This window comes from Prionailurus bengalensis, chromosome E2 (assembly GCF_016509475.1).
Source record: "Prionailurus bengalensis isolate Pbe53 chromosome E2, Fcat_Pben_1.1_paternal_pri, whole genome shotgun sequence".
Lineage (NCBI taxonomy): Eukaryota > Metazoa > Chordata > Mammalia > Carnivora > Felidae > Prionailurus > Prionailurus bengalensis.
The window spans coordinates 29,549,988-29,570,351 of record NC_057352.1 but is presented as its reverse complement, the minus strand read 5'-3'; positions in this window follow the sequence as shown (position 1 = coordinate 29,570,351).

Genomic DNA, 20,364 nt, shown 5'->3' with positions numbered 1-20,364 from the left:
GAGAGGAGGTGGAGAAACGGGAACCCTCTTGCACTGTTGGTGGGAATGCAAATTGGTGCAGCCGCTCTGGAAAACACTGTGGAGGTTCCTCAGAAAATTAAAAATAGACCTACCCTATGACCCAGCAATAGCACTGCTAGGAATTGACCCAAGGGATACAGGAGTACTGATGCATAGGGGCACTTGTACCCCAATGTTCATAGCAGCACTCTCAACAATAGCCAAATGATGGAAAGAGCCTAAATGTCCATCAACTGATGAATGGATAAAGAAATTGTGGTTTATATACACAATGGAATACTACGTGGCAATGAGAAAGAATGAAATATGGCCTTTTGTAGCAACGTGGATGGAACTGGAGAGTGTGATGCTAAGTGAAATAAGCCATACAGAGAAAGATAGATACCATATGTTTTCACTCTTATGTGGATCCTGAGAAACTTAACAGAAACCCATGGGGATGGGAAGGAAACAAAAAAAAAAAGAGGTTAGAGTGGAAAAGAGCCCAAGCATAAGAGACTCTTAAAAACTGAGAACAAACTGAGGGTTGATGGGGTGGGAGGGAGGGGAGGGTGGGGGGGGGGGGAAGGGAGGGGAGGGTGAGTGATGGGTATTGAGGAGGGCACCTGTTGGGATGAGCACTGGGTGTTGTATGGAAACCAATTTGACAATAAACTTCATATACTGAAGAAAAAATAAATAAAATAAAATGGGCCAAGTGACCTGCCTCACAAGATGGTCCTAAGCGTCGATCTCGTTCACGGATGTGAAAGTCCTATACGCTGAACGGCATGCTCTAAATCTGAGTTGTTCATGATAACGCTAATGGATGTTTCCAGAGTCAAGCTGGCGTGCGGCTATGCAGCCATAAGGAATACGCTTGTTGGACCCCGTAATGTGCTTACACCGCTCAGAGTAGTGAAAGTGTGGAAATGATTCCCACCAGCCCAGCAGCAGCCTGTCCCATAAGACTTCTCATTTTATGCTCACAACCCTTTGGTTTAGTATCTTTATTTTACAGGAGAGAAAGGCGGCTCCAAGACGCGAAGAGACTTCCCAGAGGGCACCAGCAGTGGGCACTTTCCAGGCTGCCTGGGCATCTCCCAACCGGCCCTGCCTCTTCGTTTTGGAACTGACTTTGCACCCTCAGGGGTTGACTGGGTATCATCTTCGTGCTTGGTGACCCTGACATTCTGGCCAGAGTTGTTGGATCAAAGGCTGACCCTTGACCTAAGCTGGTCCAATTAGTACCTCCCTCCTGGGAATGTAGAACCGCTCCTAAGAGACAGTGACTGGGTGTATTAACCAGAGGATGCACATTTGAGAAGGGAGAGGAATATAGCACACACACACACACACACACACACATACAGAAAGCATCAGAGCTAAGATCGAGTGTGTGAGAGCTTCTGAGTTCCTGTTTCCAGTAACTTCCTGGGATCCCACTACCTTCCTAACTCTGGATTCCATGTTATAGCACAGTAGAGAGTAAAGTTTGTTGTTGTAAGTGAAAGAAAACATATCAAATAATCTTCTATAACAAAGATATTGCTGAATGCCACTCTTGTAACTAAAAAGCCCAGAGATAGAGCTGGCTTTAGATGGGGGTGGTTTGGTAGCTAATATTATAGGAGCAAAGACTCAGCCACTCTCTATCTCTGTCTTCTGCCTTTTGCGGTGAAGAATTATTCTCAGGAACCATAGGGTTCTTTGCAGCTCTAGGCTTTTCTTTGGTGGTAGCAAAATGGCTGCAGTAGTTCCGGACCTCACATCATAACCCAAACTATTTAAAGGAAGAGGGAATCTCTTCCAGTTGGCCGTGTACAAATCCTCCAATTCACCGTCATTGGCCAAAACTAGGGTCACGTGCCCATCTCAGAACCAGTTGAACGGGAAGATAAGATATGCCGTTTAGATTGAATCAGGCAGGATTCTCCCTTGGGGGCAGGGGTAGAGTCTGACCTTCCCACACTACATGAATGAAGATGGAAGGAAGGGTTCCCCTAGGGACAAGCGAGCATTTTGGGTGGAGATAGGAGGCAAGGGAGGGATGTTACAAAAACAACACATTCCCACTGTATCCTATAGCCTTAATAAATGTTTCTTTTAAAAAAAAATATTTCATGAGTTAATTTCTAACTTTTAACCAAGGAGTCCTAGCTAACAAGGTATATGTGATCTTCAAGCTTTGACAAATTTATTCTAAATCATTCCTGGGGGCTCCCAAGTTACTCCTTCCCATGCAAGAAGAGAAAGAAGTCAGAGTTCACTCATCAGGGAGACAAAGTCAGATTTTTAAAAAAAAATTTTTAAATGTTTTAATTTAATATTTAATGTTTATTTTTTTTAATTTTTTAAATACTTCTTTACTTTTGAGAGAGAAAGAGAGTGCAAGCAGGGGAGGGACAGGGAGAGAGACACTCAGAATCCGAAGCAGGCTTCAGGCTCTGAGCTGTCAGCACAGGGCCTGACACGCGGCCTGAGCCAAAGTCAGACGTTTACCCGACTGAGCCACCCAGGCGCCCCAATGTTTATTTATTTTTGAGATAGGGGCGGGGAAGGGAAGAGAGAGAGGGAGACACAGAATCCAAAGCAGGCTCCAGGCTCTGAGCTGGCAGCACAGAGCCCGATGCGGGGCTTGAACCCACGAACCATGAGATCATGACGTGAGCCGAAGTCGGAGGCTTAATGACTGAGCCACCCGAGCACCCCGAGAAAGTCAGATTTGATCAAGCTCCCTGTCTCTACAAAAATGCAACAGAAATGTAGTTATTGTGACCGATAATAAGATATAAACAAGAACTAAAAGAATGATTCTAAGTAAAATTATTAGGATCAATTGAAAATATTTTAAATGCAAATCCTACATATTTCATAATGGTTCATTAACTTATAATAATCCACTTCAATCAAGATTTTGTTGCTTGACTGCTACTGAACAAATCTCAGTTTGAGTCACCGTGATTTTTTTTTAAAAGACCTGTTTTACTAGCCGTCTTATATTCCTACACTATTCAGAGAAATATTTGCAGAGAGGAAAACTTTCAAAATCTTACTCAATGAGAATAGCACATAAAGTTTCAGAACCATCACAAACACTGAAGCCATAAATAATGCTGTGTAATTTGCAGGATGGGTGTAATTGCCCAGGGAGAAAATGCCAGAAACAATAGCCATGCACCCTTTTAGGAAACGCTGAATCACCAATGTGCGCGGTGGCCGAGGACAACGTTGTATGAATAACACGCTGCAATCTGAGAGTCAAGGAGCAAATGAAAAGCGCCAGACTTTTAGCATGAAGATATTTTAGCAGGGCCTTACCACCACACCTTGTCTCTGTTTGCTCAAGAAGGGTATGGGACTAAAACTGGGTCTCAACGTGTACAAGGGCGCGTTCAAGTCACTCGATTTCAAAGTTCCAACGAGAAGGAGACCTCGCGTGATGTCTGCTTGATGGCATGGTTTTCCTTGCTGGTATGTGAAACGGTCCCTTAACAGCGTCCTGGATTTGACAGTCTCGTAAGCTAAAAGCTCGCGTGATGCGCTTCCTTCCACACTACTGTTATTCTAGTTACACTTACCTTTGGCTGCCGGGGTCCATTCTCCAATACCCCATACGCTACTTTCTTCCCCCCTCCCAGCCCCCCCATATATGCATCACAGCCTGAGCAGAGTGAACCTTCGCGTTCAGCACCTTCGCTGGTAAGGATGTTATCCGCGGTTCTGGGCCGAAGGGTACGTACATTTTACAGATGAGTTCGCAGGAGTACAAATGCGATTGTATTAAAACTTTTCCTGTGGTTGAACACCCCATTTCCTCCATGAAGCTAAGATCTGTAAAACGAAACACAGCGGCCATATTCACACACGCGACCATCGACAGACAGGCGCTGGTGACTCACATGCAAATGGCGAACAGTTGAAATAAACAAATGCTTAGCGTCGTCCAATGAACTGTAAACAAGATCCGAATAAATGAGTGGGCGCGTGGACTTCCCGCTCGGGCCTCGGTTCCGTATGGGTTGATCTGCTGCGTCTTCACATGACTCCAGCCGGATGGGATTCATCAGCCAAGTTGCCTTCCATCTCCGTTGCTAGAAGATTAAGGCTGGCATTAACGCTACAGCCACGTTAAAGCCGGATCGTGCCTCTTGGCAAATCTCTCTTCTCGTTCATGGCTGATCGTTCCATTACGTCATAATTATCATACAGCTATAGCGTAAATACATAGTTATTTCCATCTCTCCATCCAGATGGTCGGTTACACGATAATTACAGTATGTTTGTACTTACTGGGTTTAATTACCAGATAATCAGGAAGAACATGCAAATTGCTAGGTTGTTGTTACACAGTACATTGAACCAAGTAAAACCTGTGTATTGCCTGAAAGTAAACAAGCTTGTATGCGGGATCGTGCATGGTAACCTGTGACGACAAGAAGGCCTGAGGTTTGTGACGGGGCCATTGTGTGGGCTAGCATTACACTTGCTGAGCTTAGATTAATGTCCAGATTATAATGAAATGTAATCAGAGAGACACTCACGCTGCCACGCCCGCCACGGGAACAATGGGGGACTGGCCACAGGAGTGGCCGAATAAGGTGCCAGTTCGTGGCGCTGGAGTCCTGCTCGGTTCCAACCGAGCACATTCCAGAGTCACGTGCAAGCATCTGTTCTCGCCCAACCGTGTACCTGCCCCGGTGTTGGCAGAGAGAGACTGCAAACCATCAACCAAGGAAGCCTCTCCCGGGAACGAAGTGTCGCTGTGGGTAGAAGCCACCTGAGAGTTCCCTGGTGTGTCCATTCTGCCACTGGTACCATAGCTAAGAGTCTCCCCAGGCCACACCAAGGGGAGCTGCTTGGGTCAGTGTCTTCTGATTCCCATAATCAGATCACCGTGGCAGGTTCTGTGATTGGGTCCCTGGCACGTTTTTCTACCTTCCCCTTTTGACTTCCACTTGAAATTCCATGTTATTCTAAAGAAGCCAACTTCATCTCCTCTCAGGAGTGCAACCTATGACCTTGGCAATCATTATCTGCCCTCACCCCGCCTACAGTGATTGGCTTAGAGTTGAACGTATGCTCCAAGCCACTTAATCCACTCTTGGAATAGATCACTGTCTGATTCCAGAAACAAGGCATTTTGTCTTCCCTTCTCTGTATGATCGAATCTGAAGCTTCAAAAACCACGGCAAAGCATCTGACGGCCGTAACGGAGAAAGCGGGTCTTAAAGGACATCAATGAGCCACGGGATCAAGCTCTACCTGAAAGCTAATGTGTATTTTCCAGTTACATGAATGAATAACCTCTCTTCATTGTCTGTGCCACCAACATTTGGGTCTTTATTATTTACAGTAAGGAGTGTAATAACTTATAAAGTGGCCACAACTTATCGGCCGGGCTTGCCACAGAAAATCTCACAAATTTTTTCAGGAATCTTCTGCCTCACTCCCTGGACACAAGCAATCGTCTTGTTCTGATATATCGTTTTTTTCCCCCCAGCTTAATGAGATATAATTGACATATAGCATTTTGGTTTCGGTGTGCAGGATAATTTGATACATGTACATATTGCAAAATGATGGCACGGTTACAAATATTTTTTCCTGTGACAGCATCCCGTCCCCCACCTCTTGCGACGACCCATCTGTTCTCTGCATCTATGAGTTCAGGTTTCTTTTCGCCATCGCACGTAAACAAGATAATATTTTATTTGTCTTTCTCTGTCTTATTTCACGAAGCCCTGAAGGCTCACCCATGTTGCAAATGGCAAGATTTCCTTCTTTTTATGGCTGAGCGATATTCCATTATGCATATATGCCATATGTTCTTTACCCATTCAGCTGTCAATGGACACTTGCGTTGTTTCCGTATCTTGGCTATTGTGAATAACGATGCAACGACCACGGGGGCGCAAAGATCTTTTCGAGACAGTGATGTCGTTTCCTTTTGAAATATAGCCAGAAGCGGAACGGCCAGGTCACAGGGCAGTTCTGTTTTTAATTTTTTCAAGGAATCTCCACACTGTTTTGATAGTTGCTGCACCAATGTATATTTCCAACAATAGTGCACAAGGTTCTCTGTTCTTTACGTCCCCCCCCAACACTTGTGATCTTTTGTCTTGTCTTTTTGATAGTAGCCATTCTAACGGGTGTGAGGTCATATCGCAGCATGGTTCTGATTGGCATTTCCTTGATGAAGAGTGATATTGAGCACATTTTCATGTACCATCTGTCCGTCTTTGGAGAAATGTCTATTCAGTTCCTCTGGGCATTGTTAAATCCAATTGTTTATTTATTTTTTATTGTTGAATGGTACGAGCTCTTTATATATTTTGGATTTTAACCCCTTATCAGATACATGATTTGCAAATATTCTCTCCCATTCCAAAGGTTGACTGATACCCCATTTCTCGAGCTTACGCATCGGTTGCTTTTCCTGCCGACTTGAGATGGCATTCCAGTCTACCTATGGGAGAGGCAGCCCCCGCCCTGGGAAAAGAGAAGCTGAGAGTTTTCTTCATCCATGGATGGGGGCTGGGCGGGGACACAGACACCCAGGTTCTGCTCTGCTCTCTGTAGAGAAGTCTGGTAGGAGGACCCGCAGGCAAGCCGGGTTGAACGTTTCATGTGAGTCACAGGCCATGATGGACAGGAGCTAGAGACACTCCGAGACCACAGAGACCACTGACTGATAGAACCAGAGAGCAAAGGAAAGGCACACTGGCAGAAGTGGGAAGGGGACTTGGGACAGATAGGTGGGGTGGCCCCACACTTATGGGTGAACAGCATGCACCGGGTCACTCCTGAACAACAGGCTTTTACCTGCCTTTTACCTGTCCATATCAGGCTGGACATGGATTTATCGCCCAAACACTCATTACCTGTGAAGGTATCGAGGGACAGAACTGTCCCAGACGTCGGGTCAAAGTTACATACACCCCATGTGGCCCTTGAGCTAATCCATCTAGCATCCTCCAAGTGAGGCAAACAGTTAAACAAGCAGTTGCAACACAACATGGCCGTCGCCAGTCTAGAAGAGGGATGAGACATCGTGGGTGGACGCAAGGAGACAACCCAGCCAAATTCAGGTTCAGGGACAACTTGCTGCAGGAAATGACATTTGCACTGACACCAGAGGGATGAGTGGGAGGGGAAGTGCTCCACGCAGAGGTGAGAGCATTTGGCAGAGAGGAAGACACAGATTTCCGGGAACAGGAGGGGCCTGTGGAGCAGGAGAGGGGCAGCAGGAGGGGCGTGAGGGGAAGCGCAGCCCGCGACACAGGCAGGGGCCTCGTCAGCTGGGCAGGGAGCTCACGGTTTATCTCAAGGGCAGTCGCTAACAGGAGGAACGACACGATCAGATCTGTCTTTTAGTGGGCCCTCACCCACGTTTTGTCTTGGATGTATCTCTAAACTACTTTTCCAAGGTCTTCTTGGGGGGGGGGCAGGGCATAAAGGGAAAGGGGACAGCACCAATAAGGCTCCAAACATCCGTTCCTTATAACATCCACGTGCGGCAGAAGGGAAGCCCGACCCGTGGGTTTCGGAGGCACATGCACCTCAACCCACAGCCCCCTCTGCACAGCTGTGCGGTGTTCAAGACGCCGTTGGAACACTTTCCGTGAATCTTTTACACTCTGTTTTTCCTCGAAGTAGGAAGCCTGGTTATCAGCATGCGATTAGCTTGCAAAGAGGCATTTTCCAGACTCGACTCAGGAGGCGTGGCCCGGCTCTCTCCCCGGCCAGGATGGCTGTGGCCCCCCGAGGATACATCCGTCACCTCTTTCTTCCTCTTCCGACACCGTAACGCGTGAGAGGGACGTTATCCCAGGACGCTGTCAGAATCAGAAAACAAGACTGTACGTTGGGGCACCTGGGTGGCTCAGTCCGTTGAGCATCCGACTTCGGCTCAGGTCCTGATCTCGCGGTTCGTGAGTTCGAGCCCTGCATGGAGTTCACCGCTGTCAGTGTGGAGCCCGCTTGGGATTCTCTGTCTCCCTCTCTCTCTGTTCTTCCCCCACTCACTCTCTCTCTCTCAAAGATAAATAAAAAACATTAAAAGAAAAAGAAGAAGAAGAAGAAGAAGAAGACTATTCCTTGAGCCTGGTAGCCAGGGTCTTCTGGACCAAGACAGAGGACAAAGAAGGGCAGGGAGTGGATTTTCATTCCCATGAGTTGGCCTCCGTGACATTTCTAGGTTTTAAATATGACTAAGTCATCATCATCGGGGGTGGAGGAGGAGATTATCAGCGAGAGTAATGATCTAAGGGGGCATCTGACAACAACGGCCATCAGTCAACCAGTTTACGAGGTGACAGGACCAGAGCTAAGCATCTCACGTAAATTGTCTCACCTTATCCTCGCGATAACCTTGTGAGGTAGCTGATATCATTGTTCCTATTTTACGGATGTGAAAACTGAGGCCCAGAGAGGTGAACAGCCGCTGATACTGTTGGGAGGGTTTGAATTCAGGCCATCTCACTGGAATGTCCACAATATGCTAGGTCCAGGGGAAATCCGTTCCTTAGGGACCAGTAGCAAGTTGGTCCCAACCCCCCCCCCCCCCCCCCGTCCCCCTCCAGGCTTTAGCTTCTGTGCTGCTCAGCATAGGACAGAAATCTGCCTGCTTCCCCAAGCATTTCTCCCTGGTGAAGTCCCCTGTTGGAGCCACAGGGCTGAGCCAAGAGAGGTCCAATCACCTGGGCCAAGTTTTCATTAAAATGTGTGCGTGTTTGGGGGGCTTAATGATTATTTTCAGTCCCGGTTCCTGCTTATTTGGTTTGGGTTTTGCACGATTAATTAGGAGCCTAAATTAATGAGAAGGGAAACACGTGTCCAGCTGGTCCTCCCAGATGTTCCTGGAAACAAACTCTCCAATTTGCACAGCATGACAGTGTAAACATGACTTGGGGATCTCGCTCTGAGCTGGTTCAGTACCCAGCACTCCTGGCGGAGAGGAGCGGGTCTTGCCTGGCACGTGAGCTTTCCCAGGTCTGAAATAATGTCTATCCTGTGCTTGCTGATACGGTTCTCCGTGGTCCTGCGACAGCACGGCCACAGTTAGACTTCCTCGCCTGAGTCCTGGGAATGCAGAAAGGCACTCCTGATAAAGACAGAGGAGAAAAAGTTCTCCAGATTTCCGTGGTGATGTCACTGTTGCAGGCAGCCACGGGTACAGGAGTCCAGTTTTCCTTTCCATCCTATCCCTGCCTCCCTTTTATCTTTAGGATGAGAACAGACCGATCCCTCGATTCCAGTTACCTCCGGTGTGGGGCGGTGACTGAATGAAACTAAATCAGAATCCATTAGGATCATCTGGTGCATGGTGTGAAATGCCATCAGGGGACCCTCCCCGTCCGTGGCCTCCACTCACAAGAGAAATGTCACCTGTATTGAGGTGGACAAAGCTAGGAAGTCCAAGAAGGCCAGGGAGCTTTACGCTGTCTCTCTTTGAAGGTATTGGGCGCCTATTCTGTGCAGGTGCGAGACCCTAGGGCTGGGCAATGAACAAGGTAAGCATGATGGCCATCGTCAAAGAGCTTACGGTCTGGCTGTAACTCCTTCATCCGTCACAAACCTGACCGAAGACACTGACACAGTCCAGAAGCTCCCTTGGGCAGACACATAACCTGAATATTATTCAGCCTTACAAGTTCACCTGGGAAAGGTAAATTATAATCACCATGAGATGGCCTATATACCTGTAAGAATGATATTCCTAAAAAGGAAGGCTTTACCTAAAATGTAAATTCCCTTTACTTAAATAAGGAGGGGCGCCTGGGTGGCACAGTCGGTTAAGCGTCCGACTTCAGCCAGGTCACGATCTCACGGTCTGTGAGTTCGAGCCCCGCGTCAGGCTCTGGGCTGATGGCTCAGAGCCTGGAGCCTGTTTCTGATTCTGTGTCTCCCTCTCTCTCTGCCCCTCCCCCGTTCATGCTCCGTCTCTCTCTGTCCCAAAAATAAATAAACGTTGAAAAAAAAAATTTTTTTTTAAATAAAAAAAAATAAGGAATGAAATTCTGATGCATCCTACAGCATGGATGAACCTAGAAGACATCATGCTAAACGAAAGGAGCCAGACACAAAAGGACAAACATCGTATGAGGGACCTACGGTGGCCAAATTCATCACAGAGACAGAAAATGGTCGTGAGCGGCGCCTGGAGGGGGAGGGGGCTGGGGAGTCCGTGTTTCTGGGGTCCAGAGTTTCAACTGGGAAAGATAAAAAAGTTCTGGAGATAGACAGCGGTGATGGCTGCACAACATTGCGGGTGTATACTTACCGAACTGTATACTTACAAATGGCGCAAAGGCTAAATTTTCTCACTGGACACAGTCCCTGGATGGAGGGGCAAGGTGAGATCCCCCTCTCTGAACAATCTCCCGCTCTGTATCCCTGCTGCCCGTCCCTTATTCAAGTCAGACCATCACTGATATGCAAAGCACTCCTTCAACAAATACCAGCGACACATTCCCAACACGGCTGTAGGCGCTGGGAATGCGGAAGTAATCCGACAGAGAAGGCCCTGCCCTCAGAGGCTTACCTTCTAGTGTAAGTCAGCCAATGAGCAGGTAGATGGCAAACCCCGCCCCCAACATGCTCCGTCGTGGCCCCATTTATGCTTAACTCTTTAAGTGTATACCATTTTTTCGTCGTCTTTAAACTTAACTTTTATCGCATCTAACATAATACCTTATGTTACCAATTTTTCCAGTGTGCCTTTATCTGTCCTTTAGAATATAAGCCCTCTTATAATGATTTTGTTGGGGTAACCCTGAGCCTAGACAGAATACTACCTGGCACATAGTAGTCAGCAATATATGTGTAAAATAAATACAAGTAAACAAAAATATTAAAAGGATAATTTTTGATTGTCAAAAATATTATTTTTCAATAGATTTTTTTTAAGATTTTATTTTTAAGTAATCTCTACACCCGATGTGGGGCTCAAACCCACACCCCAAGGTCTAGAGTTGTCCACTCCACCCACTGAGGCAGCCCCTGGGCCTCCCTGTCAAAAATACTTTAAAGGAAAGAAACAGTGCTCTGTGAAGCATTGGAACTTATAGAGAAAAAAACAAGATAAAATAATTTGGGGTGTAAGATTTTGAATTAGATGATGAAGGATTTTTTTTAATAACCTTTGAACTGGTACTGGAGGGCAAGAAAGAGATTTCCGTGGAAATCTCTGCAGAGATTTCTGCAGGCAGGGGAACCCACAAATGCAAAATGTCGTGGAAGGAAACCCTTCATGTGTTGAGGGAATAGGAAAAAAACCCCAATGTAGCTGCGGTGTGGTGAGCAAAGGGAAGAGTGATGCCAGGTGATGTCACAAGCGAGCAGGGGTCAAGGTCCTGGGACACCTCACAGGCCATGGAAGGAAATTACATTTTATTCTAAGTGTGATAGAAAGGCACTTTTTGGGGTAAGATATTTTTTTTTTTTTTAACATTTTTTAAAGTCTATTTATTTTGAGAGAGAGAGAGACAGAGACAGAGAAGAAACACAAGTGGGAGAGGGGAAGAGAGAGAGGGAGAGAGAGAACCCCAAGCCGTCTCTGCCCTGTCCACACAAAGCCCAGTGTGGAGCTCAGTCTCATGAACCGTGAGATCAGGACCTGAGCCAGAATCAAGAGTCCGTTGTTTAACCGACTGAGCCGCTCAGGCACCTCTTAAATATTTTTTAAATTAATTAGTTTATTTTGAGAGAGAGAGAGAGAACGAGTGGAAGAGGGGCAGGTAAGATAGTTATTTTTTGGTTACGTTACAACATACATAACACTCAGCATTTTAGCCATTTTTTTAAAAAAAAATTTTATGTTTATTTGTTTTTGAGAAACAGAGTGACACAAAGCATGAGCAAGGGAGGGGCAGAGAGAGAAGGAGACACAGACTCCAAAGCAGGTTCCAGGCTCTGCGCTGTCAGCACAGAGCCCGACGCGGGGCTTGAAGTCACGAACCGCGAGATCATGACCTGAGCCGAAGTCGGACGCTCAACCGACTGAGCCACCCAGGCGCCCCTAGCCATTTTTAAGTGTACATTTCAGTGGCGTTACACACATTCACCTTTTTGTACAACCATCACCACCATCCATCTCCAGAACTTTTCCGTTGTCCCAAACTGAAACTTGGAACACAGATTACAAGTGCGCATTACCCCTCTTCCCTCAGCCCCTAGTAACTGCTCACAGTCTTATGAATTTGCTCACTGTCTCTATGAATTTGACTACTCTAGGTACCTCGGATAAATGGCATCATACAATATTTGTCTTTTGTGCCTGGCTTTTTTCATGTCGCGTAATGTCTTCAAGGCCCCATCCATACCGCGGCTTGTATCAGAATCTCATTCCCTTTTAAGGCTGAATAATATTCTATGGTAGGTATGTACCACATTTTGTTTATCTCTTTTTCTGGTGATGAATATTTGAGTCGTTTCCACCTTTCGGCTGTTGTGAGTAACGCTGGTATGAAAATAAGTGTACAAATATCTCTTTGAGGCTCTGCTTTCGTTTCTTTTGGGTGTATGCCCAGAAGTGGAATTGCTGAACTATATGGCAATTCTGTTGAATTTTGAGGAACTGCCCCAATGCTTTCCACAGTGGCTAGATCATTTTACTTCCCCACTAGTAATGCACTTGGGTTGCAATTTCTCTCCGTCATCACGACACTTGTTACTTTCCGTTTTTTCAAAAACAGCCATCCTAATGGGTGTGGGGTAAGACCTCATGGTGGTTTTGATTTGCATTTCATAATAATTCATGATGTTGAGCATCTTTCCATGAGCTTATCAGCCATTTGCATATCTTCTTTGGAGAAACTTCTATTCGAGCCCTTTGCCTGTTTTTAAACTTCGTTTGGTGGTTTTGTTGTTGAATTGTAGGAACTCTTTATATATTCTGGATATGACTCCCTTCACAAATATATGTTTTGCAACCTTTTTCTCTGATTTTGCTCGTTGCCTTTTCACTCTGTTGATAGTATCGTCTGATGCACAAAAATTTTTAATTTTGATGAAGCTCAATTAATTTATCTATCTTTTCTTTCTGCTACCTGTGCTTTTGATATCATATCAGAGAAATCATGGCCAAATTCAATGTGTCCTTGTTCTTTTCCTTTATGCTTTCTTCTAAGAGTTTCATACTTTTGGCTCTTACATGGAAGTCTTTGATCAATTTTGGACTAATTTTTGCATGAAGTCTAAAGGAAGAGTCCAACTGCATTCTTTTGCAGGTGGACATCCAGTTTTCTGTTTGTTGAAACAATCGTCTCGTTCCCATGGAGTGGTTTTGTCACCCTTACAGAAAATCCTTTGACCATACATTTGAGGGTTTTTCTGGACTCGCTCTTCTTTTCCATTGGTCTCTCTGTCTTTATGCCAGTGCCACACTGTTTTGTTTATGGTAGCTTCATAGGAAGTTCTGAAATGAGAAAGTTAATACCTCCAACTTTGTTCTTTTTCAAGATATTCTGGCTCTTCAGAGTCCCTTGATATTCCATATGAATTTTAGGATGGAGTTTTCTGTTTCAGCAAGAGCATAGTTAGGATTTTCATACAGTTTCATCAAATCTGTAGATTACTTTGGGTAGTGTTAATATCTCAACAACATTGGGTCTCCCTGTCCACAAACACTGAATACCTTCTTTTGATTGATTGATTGATTTTTTAATTTTTTTTGTTTGTTTTTTTTTGTTTTTTGAGAGAGAGAGAGAGAGAGCGAGAGAGAGCACAAGCAGGGGAGTGGCAGAGAGAAAGGAGGACAGAAGATCTGAAGCAGACTCAGACGCTTAACTGACTGAGCCACCCAGGCACCCCTCTTCTCTTGATTTATGCCCTTAATTTCTTTCAACAGTGTTTTCACATCTTTTACCTCCTTGGTCAAATTTAAGTATTTTCCTATTTTTGGTGATTTATTAATGGGATTGTTTTCATGATTTCCTTTTCAGATTTATCACTGTTAGCATATAGAAAAGAAACTGAATTGTGTGAGTTGGTCTCGTATCCTACAACTCTGTTGAATTCATTAATTAGTTCTAACAAGTTATTTGTGGGGTCATTTTGGTTTTTGATACATAAGATCAGGGTTTCTGTGAGCTAAGATTATTTTACTTCTTCCTTTTCAATTTGGGTATCTTTTATTTCTTTTTCTTGCCTAATTGCTCTGGCTGGAACTCTCTGTACTATGTTGAAAATTAACGGCAAAAGAGGGTGCCCCTGTTTCGTTCCTGATTTAGAGGAAAAACTTGAAGCCTCTCACCATTTAGTATGATCTTTGTTGTGGGTTTTTTACATATGACCTTTGTTGTATTGAGGTAGTTTCCTTCTGTTCCTAATTTGTTGAGTGTTTTTTGTCATGAATGAGTGCTGAGTTGTGTCAAATGCCTTTTCTGCATTGATTGAGATGATCATGTGGTTTTTTTTCCCCTGTATTCTGTTAATGTGGTGTATTACATTGGTTGATATATCAATGATACGAACTGAACTGGCATTCCAGGAATAAATCTCACTTGGTCATGGTATATAATCCTTTTGATACACTGCTGGGTTCCATTTGTTAGTATTTTTCGAAAACTTGTACATCAGTATTCATAAGGAATATTGATCGGAAGTGTTCTTTTCTTGTTGTGTCTTTGTCTTTGATGTAAGGTTAATGCTGGCCTCATTGAATTAGAAAGTGTTCTCTCCTCTTTGTAATTTTGCAAGAGTTTAAGAAGGATTGGTGTTAATTCATTTTTTATTGTTGGATAGAGAGAGCCACTGAGTTATTTGGTCCAGGGATTTCCTTTGTTGGGATGTTTTTGATTACTGATTAAATCTTCTCATGAGTTATAGGTCTACCAAGGCTTTGTACTTCTTCACGATTCAGGCTTGCAGGATTGTATGTTTTTAGGAATTTGTGCATTTCATGGAAGTTATCTAATTTGTTGGCTTATAATCCATCATCCTTTCTTACAGGCTTTCCCCCCCCCCCCCCGCCAAAAAATCAGTAGTAATATGCCCACTTTCATTTATTATTTTAGTAATTTGAGTCTTTCCCCTTTTTACATAGTCAACCCACCAAACCGTTTCTCAATTTTATTTTCAAAAACGAACTTTTGGTTTAATTGATTTTCTCTATTTTCTGATATTTGTATAACCACCTAGTCCACTTTTGGTTACTGTTTGCATGGAATATTTTTTCCACCACATCACTGCATCCTAGTTATGTCTTTAGATCTAAAATGAGTCTCTTGTAGACAGCTTCTAGTTGTATCATGGTTTTGCATCCATTCTTCCCACCTATGCCTTTTGATTAGGAGTATTAACCCATTTACATTTAAAATAATTACTGGGGCACCTGGGTGGCTCAGTCGGTTGGGTGTCTGACTCTTGATCTCAGCTCAGGTCATGATCCCAGGGTCGTGGGATCAAGCCCCATTTCAGGTTCTGCGCTGAGTGTGGAGCCTGCTTGAGATTCTCCCTCTGCCTCTTTCTCTTTCACCCTCTGCCCCACTCCCCTACTTGTGCTCTCTCTGTCTCTCAAAGTAAAAAATAAAAATAAAGTAATTACTAATAAAAAGAAGACTTACTTTTATCATTTTGTTATTTGCTTTCTGTGTCTTATTAGCTTTCTCATTCATTTCCTTTGTTGCTGTCTTCTTTGTATTTCGCTGATTTTTTTGTAGTGGCGCATTTTGATTCTCTTTAAATTTTCTTTTATGTATATTTTATAGATAGCTTCACGATGGTTATCACGGAGGTTACATATCACATCCTAAAGTTATAGCAATCTATTTTGTGTTAATACCAACTTGATTTCAGTGGCTTACAAAAACTCTATTCCTTTACAGCTCCATCCCAACTTCATTTTATATTTCTGACGTCATGCGCAAATTTCATCTTTGTGTATTGTGTATCCATTAGCATAGATTTTTTTTATGGCTTGGTCTTTTAAATCCTATAAAAAGTAAAAAGTAGAATTACAAACCATAATTACAATAATACTGGTTTTATATTTGCCGGTGCATTTACTTTTCCCAGAGATCTTTATATCATCATATGGTATGGCTTTGAGGTTAGCATCTTTTTATCTCAACCTGAAGGACTCCCATTAGAATATATTTAGTGCAGGTCTATTGGCAATGACCCCTTTGGCTTTTGTTTATCTGGGAATGTCTTAATCTCGCCTTCATTTCTGAAGAACAATTTTACCAGATACAGAAGTGTTTGTTAACAGGTTTTTGTTTTTGTTTTTCCAGTCAGCACATTAAATATAGCATCTCACTGCCTTCTGCTGAGTAATTGACCAATAATCTTTGGAGGATCCCTTGTACATGATGAGTCACTTTCCTCTTTGTTTCCAAGACTCACTCTTTATCTTTTTCTTTCAACAGTTTGATTATGTGTCTAGATATGTATCTCTTTGGGTTTATCTTACTTGGAGTTCATTGAACTTTTTCAACTTGTATTCCATTTATTTCCTCAAACTTGGGAACTTTTCAGTCACTATTTCTTCAGAAGTTCTAGGGGCGCCTGGGTGGCGCAGTCGGTTAAGCATCCGACTTCAGCCAGGTCACGATCTCGCGGTCCGTGAGTTCGAGCCCCACATCAGGCTCTGGGCTGATGGCTTGGAGCCTGTTTCCGATTCTGTGTCTCCCTCTCTCTCTGCCCCTCCCCCGTTCATGCTCTGTCTCTCTCTGTCCCAAAAATAAATAAATGTTGAAAAAAAAATTAAAAAAAAAAAAAAAAGAAGTTCTCTTGCCCTTTTTCTCTATCTTCACCTTCTGGGACTCCCATAATGCATATATTGGTCTAGTTCGTGAGTTCTTAGTCTCTATTCACTTCTTTTAATTCTTTTTTTCTTTTTGCTCCTCAAACGCAATAATTTCAAATGTCTTATTTTCAAGTTTGCTTATTCTTTCTGCTTCCTGCTTAAGTATGCTATTCAATCCTTTTGTAAAATTTTCAAGGGTCTATGGAAGCCAATATGGCGGAGAGACAGGGGGATCCATATGTCCCATGTCTCTCAAACAAAGAAGTGTAGAAGCCAAAGGACTTTGAACACCAGAGGCTGGGAGGAAAAGAGACTGAATCTACTAGGAAGAAAATGGGAAAGCTGGAAAAAAGATAGGGCTACTCCAAGGAACAAATCAAAGCACACCTGGTGGAGGGTATAAAATATTACTACGAGTAGGGTAATAAAATAACCAAAGTCACAACAACAGAGAGCAAGTAACAATCCCCGAAAAAAAAAACACCTCCTGAAGGGCAAGGCCCCAGACAGTGTATGACCCTCCTTTAATATAGCAGTGCTCACAGGTGCAGAGCACAAAAGCTTTTAAAATGCATAAGGGACAGAAAAACAGCCAAAATGACAAAACGGAAGAATTCTCCTCAAAAGAAACTCCAGGAAGTAGCGACAGCTAATGAATTGATCAAAACCGATTTAAGCAATATAGCAGAACAAGAATTTAGAATAGTAGTCGTAAAATTAAACGCTGGGCTTGAAAAAAGCATAGAGGACAGCAGAGAATCTATTGCTACAGAGATCAAGGGACTAAAAAACAGTCATGAGGACTTAAAAAATGCTATAAATGAGGTGCAAAATTTTTCAATTCACATGTTATAATTTTCAGCTCCAAAATTTCTGTTTGGTTCATTTTTATAATTTCTTCTTTTAATTCATATCCTAATTTTATTCACATGTCATTTTCCTAATTTTCTTTAATATTTATCTGTGTTTTCCTTTAGCTCTTTGAGAATATTTAAGATAGTTCATTTAAAGTCTTTGTCTAGTAAACCTGATGTCTTTGGGGTCTTTTTCTACTACTTTACTATCTTTGAATGGACCGTGTTTTCCTTTTCTTTGTGTGCCTTGTGCTTTTGTTGTTGTTGTTGAAAATTTGTCATTTTTAAAAATGTTTATTATTTTTGAGAGAGAGAGAGAGCGTGAGCAGGGGGAGGGGCAGAGAGGTGGCGGGGGGGGGGGGGAACAGAGGATCTGAAGTGGGCCCTATGCTGATACCAGTGAGCCTGATGTGGAGCTCAGACTCCCAAACCATGAGATCATGACCTGAGCCAAAGTCGGACGCTCAATTGACTGAGCCACCCAGGGCCCCTGAAAATTGGCCATTTTTAAAAGGAGTCTTCTCTCCCTATCTTTGCAGACTAGGTGTGACAGAGAAGTCCTTCACTAATTAGGCATTTTCTGAGCTTAAGGAGAAAGTTTAAGGGCTTTTCAGATCTTTTCTGGGCATGAGTCTTTCCTGGACCTGTATGCCTATTTTGAGTCCCCTGTATACAGACCTGCCTTTAAATGTTTCTATTTCCCATAGAGTCTCTCCCCAACTGCTCCTGGGGGGTCTTGGACGGCCTATTGTATGTCTCTACCCATGATTCCTTGCTCCAAATGTCCACAGTCTTAGTCTCCCTCCAGCGTTCCCAAGTAGTACCCATTGCTTCTTTCCACCTGAGATTCATGTTAGGTGAAACAACGTTGTTCAGGCATCCGTAGACAGGTGAGAATGTTGCCATCGAGGACTGCTCTGCTGTCTCCAATATGAGGGAAGGAGTTGGGCTCCTGATTTCTCCAGAGCAAGACCACGCTGCTCCGGGGAAGGGGTAAAACAAAGGCAAGCAAAAATGCCACACGCTTTTCTAAGCGTTTGGCATGTGTACAATTGGGTACGTGTCTTAACTGGGTACTCCTCGGATTGCTGTAGAACTTTGACTATTTTCCAGAGCTCCTGTAAGGTTACTCTAGCAAGTGTGTGGCTGTGTCTTGGTTTGGGTTTGGTTTCGTTGTTAACATCTCCATGGGGAACCTGGGTTTGGAGCTTCCCGGTCTGCCTGTTTGCCCACGTCAGCTTCACAAAGACTGTGAATCAGGCTTTGCTGAAAAAAAAAAAAAATCACAGACATCTCAGGAAGACACTAGTCTTTCCAGTAGAAAGTCTAGTAGAAAGACTAGACCGCGTGAGTTTATTTGAACTTGGGCCTCAATGAGACATCGAGTAAAGTGAATGTTGGGGCGCCTGGGTGGCTCAGTCGGTTAAGCGGCCGACTTCGGCTCAGGTCATGATCTCACGGTCCGTGGGTTCGAGCTCCGCGTCGGGCTCTGTGCTGACAGCTCAGAGCCTGGAGCCTGTTTCAGATTCTGTGTCTCCCTCTCTATGACCCTCCCCCGTTCATGCTCTGTCTCTCTCTGTCTCAAAAATAAATAAATGTTAAAAAAAAAAATTTAAAAAAAAGTGAATGTTGGCACCAAAATGAAGGCGAAGAAGAGTAGGGATAAAGGGCTCAGGGGGGAATGGTTTGTCCCATGGACTACTGAAGCATTTTTAAAATAGTTTAACTGAGGCGTAATTGACTTGCAATAGATTGCACACCCAAGCGCACGATCCGATAACTCACACACGTTTGCATCTACGAAAGCAACGCCACCATCCAGAAGACAAACATCTTCACATACTAAAGTTTCCTCCTGGTCCTTCGAAATTCCTTCTATCTTTTTTCCCACCTCCCAATCCCCACCATCCCCAGGCAACCAGTGATCTGCTTTGTCTCACAGTAGATTCACTTACGTTTTCCAGAACGTGGTAATAATGGAATCGAACAATGTACTCTTTCCATTTTCCTTCACTCAGCACGATTATTTTGAGATTCCACTATGTTGCAGCATATATCAATAATCAGCCCTCTTTCTTGCTGAGTAGGATTCTGTTACATGGAGATGCTACCGCTTTCTTATCTGTTTATTTGTTGATAGGTAGTTGGGTGGTATTTAGTTTTGAACCATAACACATAAAGCTGTAATGAACATCTCGGGACAAATTTCTGTGGAGCTATAACCTTTCGCTTCTCTGGGGCAAACGGGAGTGGACTGACTAGGCGATAAAATGGGTATTCGTTTAACTTTTTAAGAAACTGCCAGACTGTTTTACAAAGTACATACACCATTTTATACTCCCACCAACGGTGAAAGACAGCTGATTTCATTCCTCTAAATCCTCAGTAACATTTTATCTGTTCAATCTTTTTAATTTTTGCCATTTTAATAGGTGTGGCAGTGGCATCTTGTTGTGCTTTTAATTTGCATTCCCAGATGGTTAGTGATGTTCAGCGTCTTCTCACGTGCTCGTTTGCTTTCACGCAATCTTCTTTGTCTGTGTCCACTCAAGTTTTTCAGCCATTATTTGCTGGGTTGTTTGCTTTTTTCTTTTTTTAATTTATTTGAGAGAGAGACTGAGAGAGAGAATGCAAGCAAGGGAGGGGAAGAGAGAAGGGGACAGAGGATCCGAAGCAGGCTATGTGCTAACAACAGAGAGCCTGATGTAGGACTTGAACTCACAAACCGTGAGATCATGACCTGAGCCGAAGTGGGAT